The following is a 23,438-nucleotide window of genomic DNA, read 5'->3' as shown; positions in this document are numbered from 1 at the left end:
AGCAGCGGCCGCCGAACAGGACAATCACCGTCGGCGGAACGGCCACAAAGCCAACACAGCAGATTAGGATGCATCATCTACAGCTTCATAGCGATGGTAAAGCACACACCGCCGTTACAAAGATCAGGCCTACATCCGAGAATATACTATGATTCGCAGGGTATTTAACAGAAACCGATTCCCGAAAGTGGAGAATGCCATGGGCCTGGTACGAATGTTCGTCGTGTCGCGGGTTACTTACTCCGCCTCGTATCTTCAGCTGACGCATGCGAATAGGGACAGTCTAAATAATATGCATCGCAAGGCAACGAAGCAAGCACTTAGCATGCCCAATACTCGTCCACATAAACGCTGCTAGACATGGGCGCCCACAACATCGTGGAGGAGCTCATCGAAGCCAATTTTTCTAATCCAAGAATTTGGCTCAGTCACACGGAGCACGGACGAGCAGTCCTACGCAAGACAGCATGGCAATTAGGGCCCGTACCCGTCGAGGCGGCCCTTCTAGAAGACGGGAAGACGACCATTCGGGCCAAACCTCTACCTTGGAAAATGACGCCGGGAAAGGAGTAAGGCAGGCAGAACGCGCGGGCCTAAGCCATGTCTCGGAAGCTGAGAGTACCCCATGGTTCCCTATGTGGGCGCCTTGCAACAAATACACAGTGACCGCGAAGTGCTGTTGGTTACGTCCAAATACAAGCTGATCATCAGCGCGTCCATGAAGACAACTGACCCCAAAGTTTTCAAATAAGCGGCTGTGGCCCTCGTACTAGTACAGCCGCGAGTGCACCCCGTGATCACCGAAGGAAAGACAGCTGACAGGGACCTTCCGCAGTTGGGCACTCTCCTGTGCGGCCGGAGCTATTCTGTTCACGTGCAAGATTCCGAGAAGCTCCATAGAGCTGTTGTGAGTCCCGGGTCACTCGCAGACAGGAAAAGAGAAAAGGGCACCCCGCCGCACATCTTGGCAGTGTGCACATGCCTCAAGACCCCCCTACTTCCTTCCCCAACACCCCCAATCGCCAACCCCTTGAGGAATGGGTGACCTTATTCAGCCCCGCCCTACCCCCACAGCTAATGGTGACGCACAGAGGCCAGGAGCTGTTGGGAATATATGGGTCCCATAACTAGGGAACCACACCGTCTGATGCCTGACTGCACCACGGAATATTTTGTGCTAAAAAATTAAGTTGATCTGTCATCACCCTCAACACGCCCTCTTTTACTGCAAAGTGAATAAACTAGCAACCTCAGCCGCACAGTGAAGGAGGCACTCGGCTTCAAAGTGCACAGTTCACACAGACCCGCGGCACGTTCGGTAAACGGCGGCTCTACCATGAGCGTGCCACTAGTTAAACAACGCCTGAGGAAGCGAGCACCACACCGGGAGGGGATGCCGTACTGGTGTCCAACAAGCTGCTTGAGGAAGCTGTTGAAATTCCCTGGCTTGTTGGAAACAGCCATGGACATTGCGGTATACGTTGAAAACCCCGGTTGTTTTGTGCTTTCTTTTCTGGCTTTTATTTTTTATTGTTGTGTGGCTTTCTGCGTTTTCAACGTGAACTAGCCTAGGCAGTTCCTAGGATTTGCTCAGAATACAGAGGCAGATAACCACATATATTACCACGTCCAAGTTCCACTGTGCCACAGATGGGGCAAATTCGTGTGCATTGTGGATGATGGAAATTAGAAGCTTCTTCGAAAGGAAGGCTCGTAATAAGCCCTACATTGCGCCTCTTTTGCTTAAGAGACGCCTTTTTGTGTTAGGTTACAATGCCGAAGATGTTCGGCCAACCACGACCACACCAGACCACACTTCCTCACCAGAGGAAGTATACTCCACTCATAGTGGGCGATGCAGCAGTAAGAGAGGATCGTCCCTCCTGAACCGTCGGACTTGGAAACGGCAAGGTGTGTTCATATTGCCTGCCGGCTGCGAAGAGTCTGACATTTCTGTTTCTTAGTAGTACTTTCGGCTGACAGAGGCTTACCAGTTCAATATTTGCGCGCATCCGTTTCCCAATGTTCTGCCCATAAAAACAACCTTGATATTCCTGTGATCGGTATGAAGCGAAAAATTCATCAGAGAATACAACGTTGACAAGACGGTATGGTTGAAAACAGCGACTTACAGGGAGTACACTTTGTTAACAACGGTCGTCGAAACAATAGCATAGGTAAACAGTTGGGCCATGCCAACAACCATAAGATTAGACTGTCGTTCACTTGTTTTCAATGGGGCTCACCTTTACCGGAGTACATTTACATGATATTGCTCTAATACAACCTTGAATCAGATTTCTTATATTCTTTACGGCAAGCAATAAGAAGAGAAAAAATTGTCCGGAAAGGCTCGTATGTTTATAGTCGGTGTCCGCTCATGGGGCAACAAGAGGACATGCAGAGAATTGCATAACAAACAAGCCTTTATGTATACGTAATCCAAAGTAGCCCTCTTTTTTTTCTGGTAGGCAGAAGACATACCACCGGCAAGGTTGGTGTTACAGTTTAAAGCCAATAGAAGGGGGTCATTCCAGCACATAATTTGTGTGTCTATGTTACTGGCGGAAAAGGGTGTATGTTAGATGCGGAGAACTATGAATGGCCGAGCGGTAGGTAGTGACTACCGCGAACAGAAGTAGGCCATCAGGCCAGCTAGAGACATCAGAACACACCGAGCCGTTTGCCCAAAACAAACTGTGTTTATTTTCACAAAGCGCCCCCTCCCCGCTGTACGAGGCATGCACAGCTGGACACAAAACTATCAGTGCCGTGTAGGGACGATGCACGTGTAGGGACGAAGCTAACATTGTAACACTTCCCCCTTCTTAGGAGGAAGAATATGGGGAGTACCTATTCACTGGTTTCCTCTCCTCGTGCCACCTTGCAACTTCGGTGTCCTAGGCGTTGGCATGACAGTCACTGTTCATGAGCACAACACTGTTGAGCGCAGTCCCGTCGCGGTCCATGGCACAGCTACTCCCAGAAAAGCTATTTCTAGGTGGTTTTTGTGATGAGGCACTTCCTGAACAGGTGATGCATGGAGAGGCAGTGGCGGCTCCTGGTGTGGTGGAGCTGCAGCACTCGCAGTTTCAGGGGAAGTCAGTTGTTTGTCTCTCCGCATACGACGTAAGTGGTCGCTGTGTATGTTCAGCAAGGTCGCATCTTCAAAACTGGTATGGGCTGACGATGGAATGACGTTCACAACACCAGCAGGCACGCAAGGTGTAACCTTGTGGAACTTTCGCGCAAACGTTACATCACCTAGCTGCAGTGATGGTGCCTACCGGAACCTTCTGTCGAAATACAATCTCTGATTGAGGTATTTTGGAACTACACATGAGTGCAGGTTTGGCCTCTGGACATCCAAGATAGTCTTCAACATTCGTCCCGTCAAGAGCTCACATGGTGGCCCACCTGTAACTTCGTGTGGTGTGGTACTGTAGGGCAATAGGAACCTGATGATCGGCATTTGGAAGTTCCCCGAGCCAGAATTCTTGAGTTTGTTCATTACAGTTTGTACAAATTTTTCAGCTTCACCGTTTGAGGCACGGTGATACGTACGACGATACGAGCATGTGGCATATTCCATTTGGAGTTAAGAACTGAAGGTACATGGCACTGGTGAAAGCAGGACTGCCGTGGAAAACTATGACTTATGGCGGGCCCCGATGAGTGATTGCAATTCTCAAAGCAGAAATGGTAGCTTCTGCAGATGTGGAAGACAGAGTAAAGGATTCTACAAAGTTTGATGTCGCATCTACAATAATCGAAAACGTGTGACCTAGGAATGGTCCCCCTAAGTTCATGTGAAGACTTGACCAGGGTCGCAGTGAACAAGGCCTCGGCGTCTGCTGAACCCGTGGTGCAGCTCGATGTTGAGTCTGATACGAAGCGCAGCTCTTCACATTATTGGCATTGTCATTGTCAATGCCTGGCACCCAAACATGCCTCGTCGCAATCATATGGCTCTTCTCACTACCCGGGTGGCTGGCATGAACACCATCAAGAACTTGGACCTGCAATGACTTTGGAATCGTTCCGCTTGATTGCCAGAGTAGGCAACCCTCATTAACACTGAGTTCTGAACTTCCGGTATTGATGGGGTTCCACTGTAGTCGCAGTGGGGGAGGCTTTCATTTTTTTAGAACAGGAACAACAACTTCACCCAGAGCTGGACCATTTCTCGTGGCTTGGCCCACAACGCCAGGTGAAAGAAATCGCGGATATGCCTCTCCAGCAAGATTTCTGAAGGTCGTGGTAATGCAGTGTTGGCAGTTGGCAGATGGAGTCTACTAAGAGCATCGGCGTAGCCGAGATCTTTGCCAGACTTTCGTACGAGTTCGTATTTGTACGCAGAAAGCTTCATAGCCCACCTGACCACTCGAGTTGAAGTTTGAATGGGAAATGGCTTGTGAGTGCCCAGCAGTCCAAAAAGTGGCTTGTGGTCACCACGTTCTTCTAATGAGATGCCCCACAAGTACTGATGGAACGAATCCACTCCTCCTTGTCGAGTTGACTACAGTTTGGTTCTGCTTTTCTGAAGCTCCTCTAGGCAAAATCAATAGGATATTCCCGGCCATCAGCACGTTTGTGTGCCAAGACTGCGCCCATGCCATTGGGCGAATAGTCGCAGCTGAGACAAACAGGCCTGGCTGGTTTCAATGCATAAGGAGTGGAGCGGAGGTCTCCAACTGCTTGCAGGCAGTGAATGCATCTCGTCGTTCTTCACCCCACTCCCACTTCCTTCCTTCAGAAAAATAGCAAGTGCAGCGGGCGATGAAGTGAAGAAAGATTGGGTAAGCGCCTGTAAAAGTTCACAATTTCCCAGAACATATGACGTTCCTCAATATCGTGAGGTGCAGGAGCCTGCAGAATGGCTGCTACCTTGTCAATGTCCCTGGAAAGGCCTTCCTTGCTGATGATGTGCCCGAGAGACTTAAATTGTGGCACGAAGAAGTGGCATTTTTCAAGATTCCGCTTGAGGCCAGATTACTGAAGCTTGTTAAGCACAATACGGAGTTTGAAAAGGTGGTCAGCATCGTTTCCTTCAGTCATAAGAATGTCGTCGAAATGGACTGCTACATGTGGCAGTCACCTAAGCAAGTTCTCCATCTCACGCTGAAATATGGTAGGACCAGATGCGACGCCATAAGGCAACATGGTGTGCTGAAACAACCCAATATGCGTCAAAATGGTGACGTACTCTCTAGAGGCCTCGTCAACGTAAACTTGCTGGTACGCATCTCGCAAATGCAATTTTGTGAATTTGTCACCTCCACCAAGCACAGTCCACCGGTCTTCGATCTTTCTAATGGGGCACCGCTCCCCTGTTGCCACTGGGTTTATGGTGACACCAAACTCTCCACAGATTCTGATGCGCCCATACCTTTTTGTCACAGGAACAATAGCTGCAGCCCCCTCTGGTGTCTTGACTGGATCAAGAGTGAAATCTCTTCTTAATCTCTGGATTTCCTGTATGAGTCCATCAGTCCAGGCATACCGTAGTGGACTTGGCTTGAAGAACCGAGGCGGAGAACCTGAAGAAACATGGAGAGAAACTTTAGCACCCTTGAACGTACACGGCCTTCGTCTAACACTTCGGCGTAGCCTTGGCTAAGTGTTGGCTAATAATTGGAAGGTCAGCCTCCTTGTCATTATACTTCACGGTAATGTCAGCTTTGCCGTGAACCCTTTTCAGTTACCTGGAATCGCTTCGCAGAAGCACTTGTGACGGCTGCAGAGGCAAGGAAGGCAAAGCTGAAGGAGACGCGACTTCGCAAAGACGGAGACTCTGGACCCCATGTCAATTTCTAAGCGGAGCGGCTTGCCGCAAAAGTCAACAGTGACGATTGACTTGTAAAAAGCGGCGTAATAAATGACGGGTAAGGAAATGGGTAAGAAGTGATGGAAAAGAAACGCCTGTGGAAGTTGAAAAGTCCCACAAAACTCTGAAGTTACTTAACATCGTCAGGCACACGAGCATGCAGAATGGCTGCGACCTTGTAACCACCGGGGAAAGGCCTCCTTGCTGGTGTTGTGACCGAGATACTGCCCAGGCACCGAAGGCAAAAGCCGAAGAAGACGCGACTTCGCCATGACAGATACTCTTGCCCCCGTGTCGACTTCCATGCGGAGCAGTTTGCCGCAAGCGTCAACAGTGACAGTGATAGGTGGAGCCGGCGTGGCGTAGTCAACATGACACATTTCGAAAACGTCGGACGATAAGGTTGTAGGGGCGTCTTTATCGCGACAGTATTCACAAAATGACGGTTTCTCGACGATGGTTAAACTTCGTGCCAAAAACGAGCGTGCCTTAGAAGGGCTCTTGCTGTGGGCTTGGCTGGCCTTTCGTCTCCTATGTTCTCCGAGTATAACATGTCGCGATAAGAGGCCATAACGTGGCACTCGGGCGAGGCTTGGTCTTTGGGACGTTTGGACGCAATCATGTCAAATTAGTCTTTAGGCATGAAGATTGGGACAGTTTTGTCATATTTATTAGGCTGCGTCTCAACTTTCAGAGCCGAAACGCTCGGATCACCTATGGCGCACAATATTACCAACGAAATATTCTTTGTAAGATTCTTAGGGGTGTGCCAATGTTGATGATCAAAAATGGTGTTATTCTTTAATTTCCCGTCACAATCGTCTACGCCAGGGCAACTTCGCAGAACAGTAGGGCGTCCATATTAGGCCGAAGAAAAGGAAAATCGAGGCTGAAACTTTTCAGCACCTGTGATAATATGTGAAAAGCTACAGCAGAGTCGTTCAATGCTTCTCTGGTCATGAAACTCCCGGCCAAGTTTCGTAGGGGGAAGGCTACCGCGAGTGGCACCACAACAGATCGGAGGGCATCGGGCGGCCGCCGCTGCTCTGTAGCCACACCGGCAGGCAGGAACGCAGTAGTAGCATGACCGTTCGCACCAACGTTTTTCGCCACGCACAAAATGATAAGTCCATTTGAGCGGCCCATGACACAAAAGCGAAAGCGCACTGCTGATAAGGCGGTGAGCGTCTGCTTTATCTTACTCCGTGGTCGTTCCCTGCCAAACGCGCTCTGACCATGCCCTCGGCTGCCCTCCGATCAACACCAGCGCCGCGGCGCGGCAGCGTACGAAGGTGTCCTATAGCGTGATGGCGAAGTTTCATGACCAGAAAGGCATTGATGAACTCTGGCAACAGCTTTCTAGACGGTGGCAATCTAGTAAAAATAGGTAAAAATGATATTGAAAAAGGCTCTATTCTACCCAATATCTGGTCCAGTTTTATTGCGCCAGCAGTTCATGTGATGACATTGTGCTCAAAACTGTGGTTGTTACTCTAACATTCTTCTCGAAATTATTGCTTCCTGCTAATGTGACAATGCTGCATCCTTGGTGTTGCCGTCTTTATTGTCAATTACGGCCCCGTACGATCACAGTTAAGTGACGGGAGGATTTTGTGTTTGTACTAATGCCCTTGACCATTATGTGTGCAGCAACATCAGTGCGGTGGCAACATTGTTACACCAATGAATGCAACTAAGCAAGAGACAACCTAAAGACTTTTTGAAAGCTTAGGCGCCTTCATTTCGAACAGGCCATACCGAACCACTTTCCCATAATTCTAACACAAAAATGACTACGCCGATTTTGAGACCTGTGTTTATGTACTACCGATCATATTTTGCATACCCAACACCGCCAAATAAATGCAATATATTGAAAAATAAATGTTAAGGATAAATTTAGATTTTAGGTACAAACTGCTGTTTTGTGTTTTTTGGATGGAAAATAAGCTGTAATCTTGTCACGGATCCGAAGATGACAGGTTAAAAAAGGAACAAACGTTTATTCGAGTGAACACGTGCACTACTAAGAAAGTCAGGAATTCGAAATACGTGAAACACTGTCTACACAATGAGATGCAATGACGACTGTCAGCGAGTCGAATGCAGCGTCATCTGCGCTGCGATAATTTATCTTGCGGCGGGACAGTAATGGTTGTTTTGAATTACATTCAGAACAGTGGACTTAAGGAAAGTAAATCCTAGTGACGGTGGTGCAAGACCGCCGTCACTATCAAATAAGATAGCCCTGTCAGGCATGCGAAAGAAATGAAGAAGAGCCGTGGTTTGTTTTATCAGTTAGCAACACAGCTAGGTCCGGCGGGACGGTAGTAAAACACAGAAGTATACAAAACATAAAGAATGGTTTGCGGCAGTATACCCAGCGAAGATCGCTTCGACCTGACAATGAAATAAAATGTAGGCCAAACAATAAAAACACCATTCTTCCAATAGTGGAACCATGAGTTGTATGCGAAGAAGCAATAGGGTCGATTGAAGTGCCCATTAGTTTCTTGAGCCCCATTCTCCGTGGCGCTGTCCGCCGCGCTGACACTGGCATTGACAGTGGCGCTATCGGCGGCGTCGCACATGGAACTCATCGCGGCGTTGCGAACGAGAATGACCGGAGCGGAGTGTGCGCCACGTCATCATACCGCGAGCTACATTGGCGCCTCCAGCGGAGTATGCAGCGCCTTCCGTCGCGCCTGTAACCCTGAACTGCTTCGCCTTATCGCGCGCGGAGCCGCAGGTGTTGCCATTTCTTGCGCAGTCTTAGGGAAGAGGAGAGGAATGCCGAAGAGCAGAGGAGCGGGAGCAGGATGCGCATGCGCCGGGGGTATGGACGCCACATGGTGGAGGGAGTGATTCGTCTCGTGCCGGCCCAGGAAGACACCGGCCAAGCTGTCGCTGCCGGATCCCTTAAAGGGCAAGACACCACAGGGCGTTCAGTTGTTGGGAAATAGCGTTCCTGAATATGTTGAAAGGATAATGCAACCAGTACTGAAAAACCAATGGTGCATATAAAAGAAGATATGTATTCGCAACCAAAACGTAGCCGTTCTCGTTAGTATTTGGATGATTTCGGTATTAGAGAACTTAGCATGAATAATGCAATAAATCCTGGACTCTATGTGCACAGCGGCTTTGAAGCCACTGACAGGGGCGGTGATCAGACCTGACACATCTGGAAATGTTAATAATCCATTCACCTGGACAGACCGCCTTTGGAATCTGAAGCTTCGAATGTTTAATGCGGGATCTTTTTTACACGAGGTGAGTCTATAGTGGCTGTAAAAAGAAATAAATTCCAATAAATACGGTGTAAGATGGCTTTCCGAAAATGGGAAATAAGGGGAAGCATTTTAGTGCTGAAAAACGTACGTGCCCGAAGTTACTATGGTCCAGGCTCCAGAAGAGATCTAGGAGTGGAATTATGACTCAATAAATGCATAGCCGCAATATAGACAAATACTATAGCACTAACGAATGGGCAGCTGGACTGTTATTAGGCTTAATAAGAGGTAGAAATTCGAGGTGGCATAGGGCTACACGTGTAAATCCAGCCATAAAAATCAGCTAGTTGAACGCTTTTATGAAGATGGGGAATCGTCAATGGGTAAAGTGAAAACACCGTACACCGTAGTTATGGGAGCCTCCATTAATAAAGTCGGCAGGGGGAAAGCTGGACAGAAGCCAGTCGGGAACCATGGTATGGGCGGTCTGAATAATAGAGCATACCTTTTAGCAGAGATCTCGGAACGGAATAATCTTCGCAAAATGAATGCCTCCTTCAAAAAAAAGGATAGCAGGATGTCCTCGTGGAGGAGCCTGAATTCGGGGCAAAAAAAATGAACTGGATTTCATAAGATTCGATAACTGTGGCCTCATGCAGAATGGGGAAGTGCTCTGAAGGGTGAGGTTTAGTGAACACCCTCATAAAAAATCTTGAATTAGGCTATGTCTTAGAAGGAACCACAAGACGCTAAGACTAAAGAAAACCGATCAAGTAGATAACATAAGATGGAAAGTTTAAGAATTAAGGATCGCGCTTCAGAACCGATATAGGCTCTAAACAACGAAGCCGACTTCCAACGCTGCAAGCGAGCGTCAATCAAGACGCAATATAACGGAATCTGCAGTAAAGTCAGTATTCCCATCGCTTGACAAGATACTGCTAAACGTTCGCCGGCAAAAAAACATTTATTACAAATTGGCAAAGTATATCGTTATCCACCTCACCTCACATAATAATACTAGTGGAGCTTCCGAAGTATATCAATAAGTGTAAGACATCTGACATATGGAAGCATGATATGGAGACAATTGAGCATGCTCTAAGAACGGATGCAGAATAAAAACAGTGAAGAGGCGTTCAGGCAAGGAAAAGTCAGATGTGTCCAAAAAAGACTACCAAGCAATGTACTCATAAATAGGGATAAAAGAGTTATAGTTGCCGAAGAGTTACATAACGATTGGTATAGTAGCTGCGACATCTCGGGTAATACAGAACAACAAATTAGTTCAGAGGAGGTTCACATCCAACAACTAACGACAGAAGCAGTAAAGAATCCAAGGGGCAAAGAACCGCGTCAGTGGAAGATAACAGCAGGTGGTTTGAAGGATGTTGGGCAAATGGTATTAGAGCAACTCGCAAACCTGTATACGCAATCCCTTAGGACGGAAAGTGCAGCGGAATCTTGGAAGAACGCGAATATCATCCTAGTCCATAAAAAACGTGACATGAAGATCTTGAAAAATACAGGCGCATCAGCTTACTGGCAATCGTCTACAAGGTATTTACCAAGGTAATCGCCAACAGAATTTCTGCAACGTTTGATTTCAGTCAACCTAAAGTAAAAGCAGAGTTTCGTAAAGGCTATCCAACAACGAACGATATTCACACCATCGCTCAGGTGATAAATTCGCGGAGTTTTTCGACCTCTCAGTAGCATTAAAAGAGTATGAGAAAGCATTTGACACGGTCGAAACCTTCGCAATCAATCAGGAATTGCGGAATCTGGGTGCATACGAGCATAACATAAGAATAACCGATCACATCTGCAGTGGGTCCACAGCTACCATCTTTCTCCATGATAAGAGCAGTAAACTACCTATAAACAAAGACGCAAGACAAGAAGACGCAATCTGTCCACTGTTATTCACAGCATGTTTACAACAGGCATTAAGACCATTGTATTGGGAACATGTAGCGGTAGGGGTGAAATGAGAATACCTCAATTAACTGGGAATTGCTGATTACGTTGCATTGCTATGTAACTAGGGCAACGATTTGCAAAGAGGTATTACCGCACTCAACAAGAAGAGTAGAAACGTGTTCATGAACATAATATGCAAATAACTGAACTAAAGCTCAATGGCCCCGGGAGAGCACAGCTATTTGAGATTGGTGGCGAGGGCATAGAACTGGCAAGCGAGTATACCTACGTAGGCTAAGTAGTGAACCCGGATTATTACCGTGGCAGAGAGGTAATTAGAAGAATAAGAATGAAGTGTTGTGCATTGGGCAGGTATTCTCGGGTACTGAATGGCAGCCTGCCATTGTTCCTGAAGAAAAAAAGTGCATGAAAGCGGCATCTTACCAGATTTCACCTAGGCGGCGGAAACTTAGAGGCTCACTAAGAGGGTTCAACTTAACTTGAGGACGACTCAGCGAGCAATGGAACGGAAGATGCTAGGTGCAAGATTGGGGACAATAAGAGAGAACAGTGCGCCTTGAAGTATACAGGTGCTCTGAATATATTATTTAAAAAATAGGAAGACATGAGTGTGGGCAGGGCACGTTATGCTAAGGCAAGACAACCTTCGGTCATTGAAGTTAACAGAGCTGATCTCTAGAAAACGCAACCGCAGCAGGGGGCAACCAAAAGCAAGATGAGCACATTGGATGAAGAAGTTTGCAGAGATAAATTGTCGCATTAAGCACAGGACTGGCGTAATTGGGGATCTATGGGAGAGGCCTTTGCCCCGGGCGCAGGCAGGCTGACGATTATAACGACGAAGATGATGATGATGAAGGTTATACAGTACTTCGAAGTTCATATCCTATTGAAAAGCCTGATTATGCACCAAGACCAAAAAATATACCGAGACAAAAGGTTCAATTCAACCTAATATCCACAGAGACGAATCACCCACCGAGACAGAAGGTCGAATTGAGCCTGAATATCCACCGAGAGCAAAGGTGTAATCAAGCCTGAGTGTCCTACGAGATGAAAAATCCAACTTTACGAAAGATCCACTGTTGGATCTACTACTAGGAGGTACTACTATGGAGATGGCTGACATGGATCAGGAGGGATTTAAAGTAGTGAGTCATCGCAAGCGTACATCTGTTGGCATACCCGTATTGGTGTCTCCGAATGAAAAGTGCAGAGATGTGAATTGCGAGATCCCAATAGCCCTTTTCTATGTGATCTCGTCTTTGCTCGGCAAGACACCAAACCGTAGTAAGTTTACAGCTCAAGGCGCTTTACTACTCGACGGGACCACAGAATAAGGGGACACACTTTTCCGGTGCAACCGGCTGGGTGGTGTGGCTGTATGTGCCCGACTGCCGCATTCCTATGTCCCGAAATTATGCATCATCCTAGGCGTGCTGAAGTGGAACACAGAAGAGGAGCTCCTGACCTAGCTCAAGGCGCCGGGGGTCCCCTACCTGAGGCGTGTCCTGCGGCGTGATAATTCTTCACTAGACATGTGGCAAGTAGTTCCGACGGACATGGTTGTGCTGATGTTTTCACCGAACTCTGAACGCCCGGAGATAAATTTGGGATTTAAAAAGCACGCCGTTGCCGGCTACAGAGAGTCATGTCCACGGTGTTTCAAGTGTCAACGCTATTGACATGTCGCGAATTTCTGCAGAGGTCAGCAGAGCTGCAGACGTTGCGGAAGCCTACACGACTTAATAATTGCGATAGAGGTGTTGCCTGTGCACATTGTGGTGGTGACAACCTACCCAGCTTAAGTAGATGCCCGCTTCGCGTGAGCACGTTACATCAAAAGCAAGACGTTTCTTTCTGCTCCTAAGTCTAAACCACAACCTCCAAGGCCGCCTGATGAACAGCACTTCCCAGCATTGCCTTCTCTGGAGGCCGAAAATGTCAAGGACAGTGCACGCGGTTCACCATACTCATCATCAGCTGAACGACCGGGCTCTCGAAACGTGACTGAGTCCGCACAAGAGCTAATAAAAGTAAAGCAGCTTCCAGGAGAAATATCCTGCCCAGCGTCACTTGATTTGCCACTTCGTCCAAACGAGACTGCATCCACAAACGAGTTACCTCGGTATTTACAAGCAAAGCAGCGTAAAGAAGAGCCATATTCTCCAGCCCTGAGGGAGCGTCATACTCAACGCAATCAAAAAGAGGAGCAACCGAATACGTACAAAAATAGGGACAGGTCTCGACTACAGATAAGCAAATCAAGGCGATGTTAAAGCAGCTCATAGCTTCCCTGCGTTTGTTATTGGTCGGCGTCAAAACAGCAGTTGCGCACACAGCTGTGCAAATCATTTATGCTGTGGAGTCTTTTTTGGCCTCGTTCATCCAACAACCAGCAAAATGGCCCTGGTTTCACGAGCACCGACCCTGCAAGAAAGAATTCGTTAGTCTTTCATTCTCCGACGGAATGCTGGAATTCAGAAAGGCCACATGGAAAATTTCAAGCGGGGGGTGTTAAAATACCGCTTCACACACTTTAGTGAGCTGCAAGCTAAATATCACGTTTTTTCGTCTATCTAGATATGAACAATTTTCTTCTGATGCGAGTGGAAGTTCCTTCAAAGTGTGAGTCTGCATTCGCCGTTATTTTACCTGTGTTAGGCACCAAGTTACGGCCCACAACAGCAATGAATATGTTGCAATCATGGTGCAGTGTAAGACCAACACACTTCCACTGATAGCTGGATATGCGTTACCCCGCACATGATTCGATGATGACCACTTGGAAATGATTATTGACGGCTGCCCTGGACCTCACGATATTGTAGACGTCTTCAATGTGCACCATGAGATCTGGGGAAGCATCGTGAACACCACCAGAAGGCGACGTTTTGCTAACTTTAACTACAATCATGATTTGGACATTCTGAATAATGGTTTACCTACTTTTTTCCAGGACGTAACTTCCAGCAGCTGCCTAGACATCGCACTTATATCTAGATGCGTTTTGTCCGAAGCCGCGTGGTGCGCTGATGTTGACTCCTATGGAAGTGACCCCAGGCCCACATATGTTCTGTTCACTTGGTAGAAAGGTTCACAACGTATTCCGGTACAATGTTATACTGACTTGCAGCTCTTTGGGTATTCTGTTGAATTGTCATGCCATAGTTTGCATTCAGTGACTAATTTTGAACACAGAATTTTCCAGGGAACCAGGGATGCATCACGTAGTGCCGCATGCTCCTCTCAAGATTATCCAAAATATGGATTGTATCAAATCTTTCGCACTGCTACACGTGCTGAAAGGAGGTACCTTGAGCAGCGTTATTTAGAGAAGCTTGGCCGACAGCACTGGAGATTAATCTCGTCCAGATTAGACACACTGAAGCCACTTTCTAGGATATGGCAGATCGTTCACTCATTGCTGTCTGCACCCTCTCTGCAGCCTCAATTTCGAGCTCTGGCCATATACCAGACACGCATAGACACAAATGTTGCCGAAGACATTCAAGTGGCAAGGGACAATGCAACAGGCATGGCTCCATTACATCGATGTGTCCTTGAACTGTGGATAACCCCCTAGGCATGCCTTTCACACTCTACGAGCCCATTGTAGCGCTCTCTGCTTCGACTCATTCAAAGCTCCTCGAACTGATGGAATAGCGTACCGTGCACTTAGTCACCCCGACGCGGAAGAGAACAATCTCTTTTGGGCCAGTACAACTTATATTGTTGGTCCGGGTCTGTCCCAAGCCACTGCAAAAGAAGTCGTTTAGTGGCTGTCCTGAACACTGGTAAGTCTCCACGAGACATTTTATCCTACAGGCTGGTGGCATTGGCTAGCTGTGTAAGGAAAGTGATGAAACGTATGGTCTTCGCTCGTCTGGAATGGTTACTGGAGAGCGTGGCTTTTACTCACACGCTATGACAGGCTTTGGCAAAGGCCGTTCCTCAATAGACGGCGTTATTGACCTTGTCACTAGCGTCGAGAATGAGAAACACCGCCGTCCTCTTACAGCTGCCGTGTTACTGGACTATAAAGGAGCATTTGGTAATGTCTCCCATGATGCCATTCTGTATGCCCTTGAGTCCATTGGTATTGGAGGACAGTTGCATCATTGGACACCGAGTTATTTCGGCGGACGGGTGGTTTTTATGTCTACATTTTATGAAGTGACATCCGATCACGCCATCACGCGCGGTGTGCCACAGGGAGGAGTCCTCAACCTTATGCTATTTACCCTGGCCCTCATAGGAATCACTAATTCACTTCTTAAAACAGCGTCAGTATCTGCTGATCGGGTGTTATGCATTAGGACATCAGGTGTAACGCGACTTCACGTTCAAGCACGACCTGAACAAACAGTATCTGCCACTTGGATGTACCTACGCCGCCCTGGACTTAAAATTTCAACGTCAAAAAGTGCAACATTGGCATTTACCTAAAACCCTTGATATGCTACCCGGTAAAGATTGAAGGAGCGGTTATTCCCTGTGTCACGCATAAGAAATTTCTCGGCGTGACAATTGATCGATATCTATTATGGTCAAAACATGTAACTGCACTAAACAGAAATTTACAAAGAGACACCCACGTCCTTGAGCATATGGCAAGGGAAATCGTGGGGCCCATTCGTTTCATCGCTATTGCGCCTTTAGCAAGCGCTCTTTATTAGCTATTTGCAATACCGCGCCCCTAAACTGTGTAATATTCGGCGATCGTCACTTAATCTGCTTCAAAGTGAACTGGCACAATCCCTACGACTCTGTTAGGGGTTGCCTCAATGCACATCAACACGTGGAACGATCACAGAAGAATGCGTCTGATCAGTTGAAATCAACCTCACGCAAGAACCTCATCGTGTGCACCTGCGAAATGTGACAAGACAAGAGTTTCATCCACCGTCGAGTGTTTTCAGTGACTGACCGAATTAAAACTCCTCTCGAGGTGTTTCGGTGCAGCAAATAACGATACCATCCAAATTTGCAGTCGAAAAATCTGAGGTGCCTCTATGGGTTGTGCCTGATCTACAGGTGCGGGTACTGATTCCTTACATCTGTAAAGAATCCCACATGTCTTCTTCGGTCTTAAGACCACTCTAGCCTATTTATATCAGTGAAATGTACGGGGAGGTGTCGCATGTTTTTATTGACGGCTTGGTCCCCACGTCTTTGGCGGCAGCGGCAGTGGTTATGCCTGGGAAGGAACTGGCCCAACTTTTCAAGATTGCTCTCAAGACGTCGTCTACCGCAGCAGAACTGGTCGCTTTACGCGAAGTGCTCCGAACCATCTCTTATAAAAGGCCACAGCATGTAGACTAACACCAATCTGCAAACCACCGTTGCAGGTACTAAGGTACGCAAAAAACCGAGGCGCAAATATTAAGCTGACAACTGATGTCGCCATCTTGTTCGAACAATTGAGGGAAAACGGCCACCCGTTGGTGCTACGGTGGATACCAAGTCACTGTGGCACCGCTGGAAATGGGTTGGCGGATGCAGAAGCACCATAGGCACACCACAATAAAACCCCTCGTCTATACCGATGACAAGGCAGGATGCTCATACGATACTGTACCGAGCACTTAAACAAGCTTCAGCCTTGCATTCGTCGGACCCGCAGAATTGATACGCAGGGTCGACCCAGAGCGCAAGCTCTGGCTCAGTCATGCTCCTGGGCTTCGCAGAAATCAAGTGACATTGCTACACAGGCTATGTCTGAGAGTAGCATTGAACCGGAAATATCTTCAGACAATCAAACGGGAGTACAGCCCGGACTGCCTTCTGGCCAGTTGTCCTGAGACTATCGGACATTTGCTTAGCGCTTGGTCAACGCACTCTAGTGAGCGAACGAACCTTCAGGCAGAATTACAATGCTTGGACACTACTCGTCCTCTGTCCGAACAAAAGATTGTAGGCTAGTGGGCTGACAACTGGAAACGAAGCCTAGCCGTTAGAGCCCGGCTGATATCTCTTACGGACGCCTCTCTAGATTCTCGGCTCTAGGCTGTGACGAAATTTAACAGGCTGCGAAATATTGACTTAGTAGTTTCTCTTTTATGGACGCTGGTCATGTGCTGAGGAGTGGGCTGTATTCATCTGATTCGGTGCCTCGTTATATGTGATAGGTTAATTGGATTTACTGCTTGTACATAAGCTCATTTGTCGCTTCCATTGTCATTTCCTATAACTCCCTCATTCATTCCATCCTCTTTTTGTCGCCTGTACCCTCCCCCAGTGGGAAGTAGCAGGCCCAAAATCATTTGCTCAGGCTGACCTGTTCTCTTTTAACACGAAAGTGTTTTATTCCCGGCTACACAAAGATTTTGGTGCCATGATAGTCACGGAAGTGACGATCCAAGGAAAACTGCAATCGACGCGGCGGTGCCCGGTTTCGATCCTACAGCTCTCTGCCGCGATAGGAGATACCAGACGCGCTACCGACTGCGCTATGAACGGACGCTTGAATGGGACGACGAACGCGGTTTATAGCCTTGCAGATGGTATTGCGTCAGCGTCGCAATGGCGCGCCGCCGGACCCGCAGCGGACCATGTGTTGACCAAACGATTCGCTGACAACCCGTTTCTTTTCGTTCGCGGGGACGGTTTGCGAGCGCTTGTGGTTTCAGTCGGATTTATGCAATGCTCCGGCGCGTGCAATTGAGTGTCTAACGTTGATGTCTTTAACGGTGCAATGCCGGCGAAATACAAAAAGCGACATCCAAGTCCATATCGATTCCAAATAAATATTGAACTGCTCCTGTGAAGGCACATTCCACTTTCGTGTTTTACCGGTTGCAATGGAAGAGAAAACAACCACATTTTTATATATTTACTCTCTCTCTCTCTCTCTCTCTACAATGTTGCTGTCCCCACTTGTTTTCGCGATAAATTTTTATAGATGCGGTCACAATTGGCCTATCAATCAATCAATCAATCAATCAAACAATCAATCAGTCATTTGTACAACCAATCAGCCACTTTTTATTTTAATGTTGCTCTTTTGATACGTTAAACCAAAAGCCACTAAACAGGCTTCAAAGTGTCCACAGACTGGCGTTCAATACAAGCTGAAGCAGAATTTTTCTTGCATTTGAAATATACTCATTTACAGAAACAAGTAAATAACGTTTACATTGGAATATAGGCCGAATAGCAAGCAGTTAAGAGTATACGCAGCAAAAACGATAAGGAAACATTTAATATCAACGAGAGAAAAGTGATACATTCTGATAGAAAACAACATGGGAAGCTAAAAGAAATAGTACCACATATAAAGGTATATATACAATAGAGAACATGAGACTGTGTGTTACCCAGTGGTTTATCGCTGCATTTTTACAGAAGAAATGTATGCTGTGCCACATAGATTGTACATTTTCAATGCTCGTCATATATAAAGCCAAAACCACAGTATTGAATTGTACCCAATCAATGCACTTATCTTGCGGGATAAAGTTTTATCATGAGAAATTCATTTGTTAATTTCGAAGGTAGAAAATACGCAGTATTGAGAAGCTGGACTCGCAACTAAAAAAAATCCTAACAAAAAATTACGTAATTTTGTCAAAAGAAGGTGATGTTAGACTATGTATTTATTTCTATTCAGAAAAACCTTACAGGCTCCAGGTGGAGCATGGGGTAAGGGCGGCTAAACAATGAAAAGACACTTAAGGTCATATCACGAACACACGTAAAAACGAAATATAAACAAGATTATCAGAAGATTATTGTACTTTCATAAAAAATATCCTGAAAAATTTAGGCAATTAAAATGAGCAAAACACAAAGAATGAAGAAACAAAGATACACATGCATCGTTGTGATCTGTGTTAGAAGTACAAATGTGAAACAAATATATTAGGAAAAATGCGGATTTATACGTTCACTGAATCTGTCAAGGTTTGATATAGAAGCGGTAGCATCAGGAAGATCATTCTAATAAGATATGGCACGAGTTAGAGCCATTCATTGAATGGAAGTGTGTTTCCATAGATGCGCTTCAGGCAGAATTGATTGTGTAAGCGTGGCGACGTGCGTAAAGAGGGTTCGAGGGAGAGTAGGGTTGGGTTATCACCACGGACGAATGTGTGAAACTGACAAAGAAGAGAGATCGCGCGACGAATTTGTAATGGTTGTAATGGAATGCCATGTTTTATGTGTTTGCTACAGGAATTGCGATTATTGGTGCAATAAATACAACGGGCGGCTGTGTTTGGAATAGATTCGATCAAAATAGCTAAGCACTTTTGATGAGGGGACCACACAGATAATGCAAACTCTAGCTCCGGGGGGACACATGTGCAGTAGGACGATATACGTATAGATGGTGGTGCCATACGCAGGTCACACCGCAGGTATTAAAAGGTTTTACATGCTTTAGCTCAGTTTTAGGTAATGTGTGTTCACCAGCAAAGAGTAGAACAGAAATTGACACATAAATATTTGCAGCTAGTGGCTGGAGATATTGCTGCGTTATTTATACATATAAGAGAAATTATAGTGAGCATGCTTAGGAAAAAGAGGTTATATTGCACTTTGTTGAATTTAAGATAATTTGCCATTTACTGCTCCAAGAATATATCTGGTCAAGGTCTTTTTGCAACATAATGTGATCCTGGCCCTTTTGAGGACGCCATAAATGATACTGTCGTACGCGAAACGCATGATGAAATGTTATTTGGCAAGTCGTTATGATATATAAAAAGAGTAATGACCCAAGAACGCTCCACTGAGGTACCCCATGTGTGACGTCAGTTATTGATGAAGAAGATTCATTAAAGATGGTGAACTGTTGGCGAAGCGACCAGAAATTGCGCAACCACGATAAAGGTAAGAAATCTATACGCAGAGCTGATAATTTGGAAATTAGGCGCCACTGAGCTACACGATCAAATACCTTGCAAAAGTCCAGGAATATTCAGTCAATTTGTTGGTTAAAATATAAGTTGAAATGTAACTGAGAGGAAAATTCAAGCAACTCGGTGTGAGAAGACAAACCATTCCGAAGCCATGCTGATTTTTGCAAAAGTACTTTTGTTTCTTGAGGTGTCTGAAAATATACGATGCGATGATCTGCTCAAATCTCTTGCAGTAAGTGAATGCTAATGAGTGTCGATAGTTTTCTCGTGAGGATTTGTTACCATCTTTGAATATGGGAATGACCAGCTATTTTGTCATCTACCCGCCGCGGTGGCTCAGTGGCTAAGGCGTTGCGCTGCTGAGCACGAGGTCGTGGGTTCGATACCCGGCTGCGGCAGCCGATTTTCTGATGGCGCCGAAAAGCAAAAACGACTGTGTGTACGAGATTTCGGCGCAAGTTAAAGATCCCCAGGTGGTCAACATCAATCCGTAGCCCTCCACTACCGCGCACCTCATCGAGTGCGTTGCGTTGGTGCGTTAAACCCCAACAATCAATCAATCAATCTATCTATTTTTTCATCTGTTGGTATCTGGCCTGAAAATAAAGACTGCTTGAAAAAATGTGGTTGTTTCCTCTTCCATACGAACAGGTAAAACACGAAAGTGAAATGTGCCTTCAAAGGAGCAGTTGAATCTTTATTTTGCATCGATATGAACTTGGACGTCGCTATTGGTATTTTGTAGGTATTGCACCGTTAGACGCATCAACGTTAGACTCTGGATTGCGCGCACCGGAGCATTGCGTAAATCCGACGGAAACCACAAGCGGTCGCAAACCGGCATCGCGAACAAAAAGAAATGGGTTGTCAGCGAATCGTTTGGTCAACACACGGTCCGCTGCGGGTGCGGCGGCGCGCCAGTGCGCCGCCGACGCAGCACCATCTGCAAGGGTATAAAGCGCGTTCGTCGTCCCATTCAAGCGTCCGTTCATAGCGCAGTCGCTAGCGCGCCTGGTATCTCCCGTCGCGGTCAGAGAGTCGTGGGATCGAAACCGGTCGCCGCCGCGTCAATTGCAGTTTTCGTGGGGTCGTCGCTTCCGTGACGGACATCACGTCACCAAAATCTTTGTGTAGCCACGAATAAAACGCTTTCGTGTTAGAAGTGGAATGATGTTTTACTAGAGGCGTGGGCTCTGTCGTTTTTTTAATGTTAAAGTTCGTTAACGTAATCAATTCCGCTAGAAATGGATACTTTTAGATTAATATTCAGAGAAACAATGCCTCCAGCGGTGATATCTATTTCTCCCGTATAAGGTTAACCAAGGTCCGTAACCACGGACACATTGGAATGACCTTCCTTGGTGAAAATTGTTGTGAAAAATGAACTTGAATGCGGAGGCGGACTGTTCATCAGAAAGGGGAGTGTTGTTAGCATGAAACAAGCAGATTTTATTCTCATCAGCACGACTTGAAAGTCCGCACCAAAATTTTCTAGGGTTGTTTTTCCAAATTGGTGGAAGATCCTGTGTAAAGTACTTGTTTTTTCAATTCAATTCAATTCAATTTTTATTTTTCCAGAAAAAACAAAAACAACATTCTGGAAGGGTTCACGGGCTAAAAGCTGAGTATGAACAGCTTGACTGGGCCCGAGAACCCTAACCAAGGAATCACGATTCCACACTAAAAAACAAAACATGCTCGCAATACATTGGAAGTACAACAAAAGCGGTATACAAATATAATACAAGCATGCAATTTTAAAAACAGCTCCAAAGAATACGTTTTACAGTGGTACATAGAGAGAAAAAAAAACAATATGATAGGTCACGTGTCAGTTTTGAAAATCACCATCCACAATACAATGAAATACAAAAACAGTTAAGAGGAGAATACAAAATACATCCCCTTAAAGAAAAATACAGTACCAACAAATATTTATTGTTTACAAACAAAAAACGTTCTTAGTTCCTGTCTTGAGAACTTAGAAGTGCATTGATATTTATTGAGTAGAGATGGGATGTTATGTTGCAATGACTGCAGTTTGTAATTATTGCGAAATTTCGGAAGAAAGCAGGGCTCACTGCTTCGTGTGTTTAATGCATTTACTTTAGATGTTAATACAGAACTACTCATCAAAAAATATCTAAAGGCACAATGCGAGAAATAAAAGGAGTGAAGAATACGGAAATCATATATATATTCAACTCTGATAATGTTATGTTGTAAAAAAGTAGCATGCGTTGGAGAGAGATAATCAAGAGATAATTTGCACTGCCCAACTCGAAAACATGTACTTTCAGGAAGTCGGTGTATTTTTTTTTCACTTGGATGAGCAAGGTGCTTTGCTTCCGTTTTTGTACAATCGTTTCTTTTTACTTTTCAATGTTAGAAGATTTTTATGAAACCATAGATAAAATATAGTTACGAATAATAATTAAAGATACGTATTTATCGACTAACGTTAGCAATAAATTCTTAAAAAAAGATCCAGTTGGATTCAAGAGTACGGAAAATAAATGTGTGAAAAAATACCTTATAAAGAAATATATCCAATATCAGCGTTCATGCCATCGTACTTGCCTCTGCTGCCATCGCGAATTTCTTTGTTATTGAATCCCGTTTCTGGACTAAGAATTTATACCGTGAACTGGATTAGTTTGTCGTCACTGAATCTAATAAGGAAAGACAACGGGCCTATGCTTTTAGATGCAGTAGTAAAAACTAAATCTAGAACAGTCGAGTCTCGCGTTGGTTGGTCTACAATTTGAAAACCATTGAAGGCCAGGGTTAAATTTAAGAAATCCATTGACTTGCTGCAGGTAGATGACAGCAAGGGCCAATCAATTTGCGGGTAAATAAAGTCTCCAGGTAGGTAAACTTCATGCCCCTGGTATTTCTTTAAACCGAAATAATACTGTCATGCAAGTTGTGAAATTAATGAAGAGGAAGCATTGGGGGGATGGTAGCAAACTCCAGTTAGGATGTTGCTTGTTTAGGTCATGCAAGAGGCCCAAATTATTTCGATAGGCGACAGTTTCGATGATGAAGGCTGAAATTGTTTTTTAAGCGCGAAAAACGCCACACACCTTCTTTGGTGCTGGTCCAGTAGGGATATGTTATATCTATCTGGAAGGATATCACTAGTGTTTATTTGGTAATGTAACCACGTTTCGGTTAACGCCAAAATATCGGTGTTGCTGTCCTCAAGAAAAGAATTCATAGAAATTGGTTTAGGCAGCAGGCTGCGGATGTTGGTGAAAGATAATTTCAAAGCAGGATTAGTAAAACGTGTCCGAGACGGCTTGGGGACTTGGAAACGTGTTCTTTGTCTAGCTATATTGGTGATAACTCGATAGTTTAAGAGTAGGGATTGTACACGTAAGTTTTGTTACCCACGCGCACCTTGCCAAACGACAGTTTAAGTTTTTTTGTGTGCTTTTGCGGACTCGACCAGATTACGCCTAGCTGGTCTTGTAGATGGTGAAAAATCTTTGGCAATGAACACGGTTGACACCTAAGTTCAAAATTGGAGGAAAGAGTTTTGTGCTTATTTTTGTAGAGGGTGAACTT

The sequence above is a fragment of the Haemaphysalis longicornis genome, unplaced genomic scaffold, assembly GCF_048455015.1.
Source record: "Haemaphysalis longicornis isolate Haplotype H1 unplaced genomic scaffold, Haemaphysalis longicornis Haplotype H1 scaffold_5, whole genome shotgun sequence".
Lineage (NCBI taxonomy): Eukaryota > Metazoa > Arthropoda > Arachnida > Ixodida > Ixodidae > Haemaphysalis > Haemaphysalis longicornis.
This window is presented reverse-complemented; position numbering follows the sequence as displayed.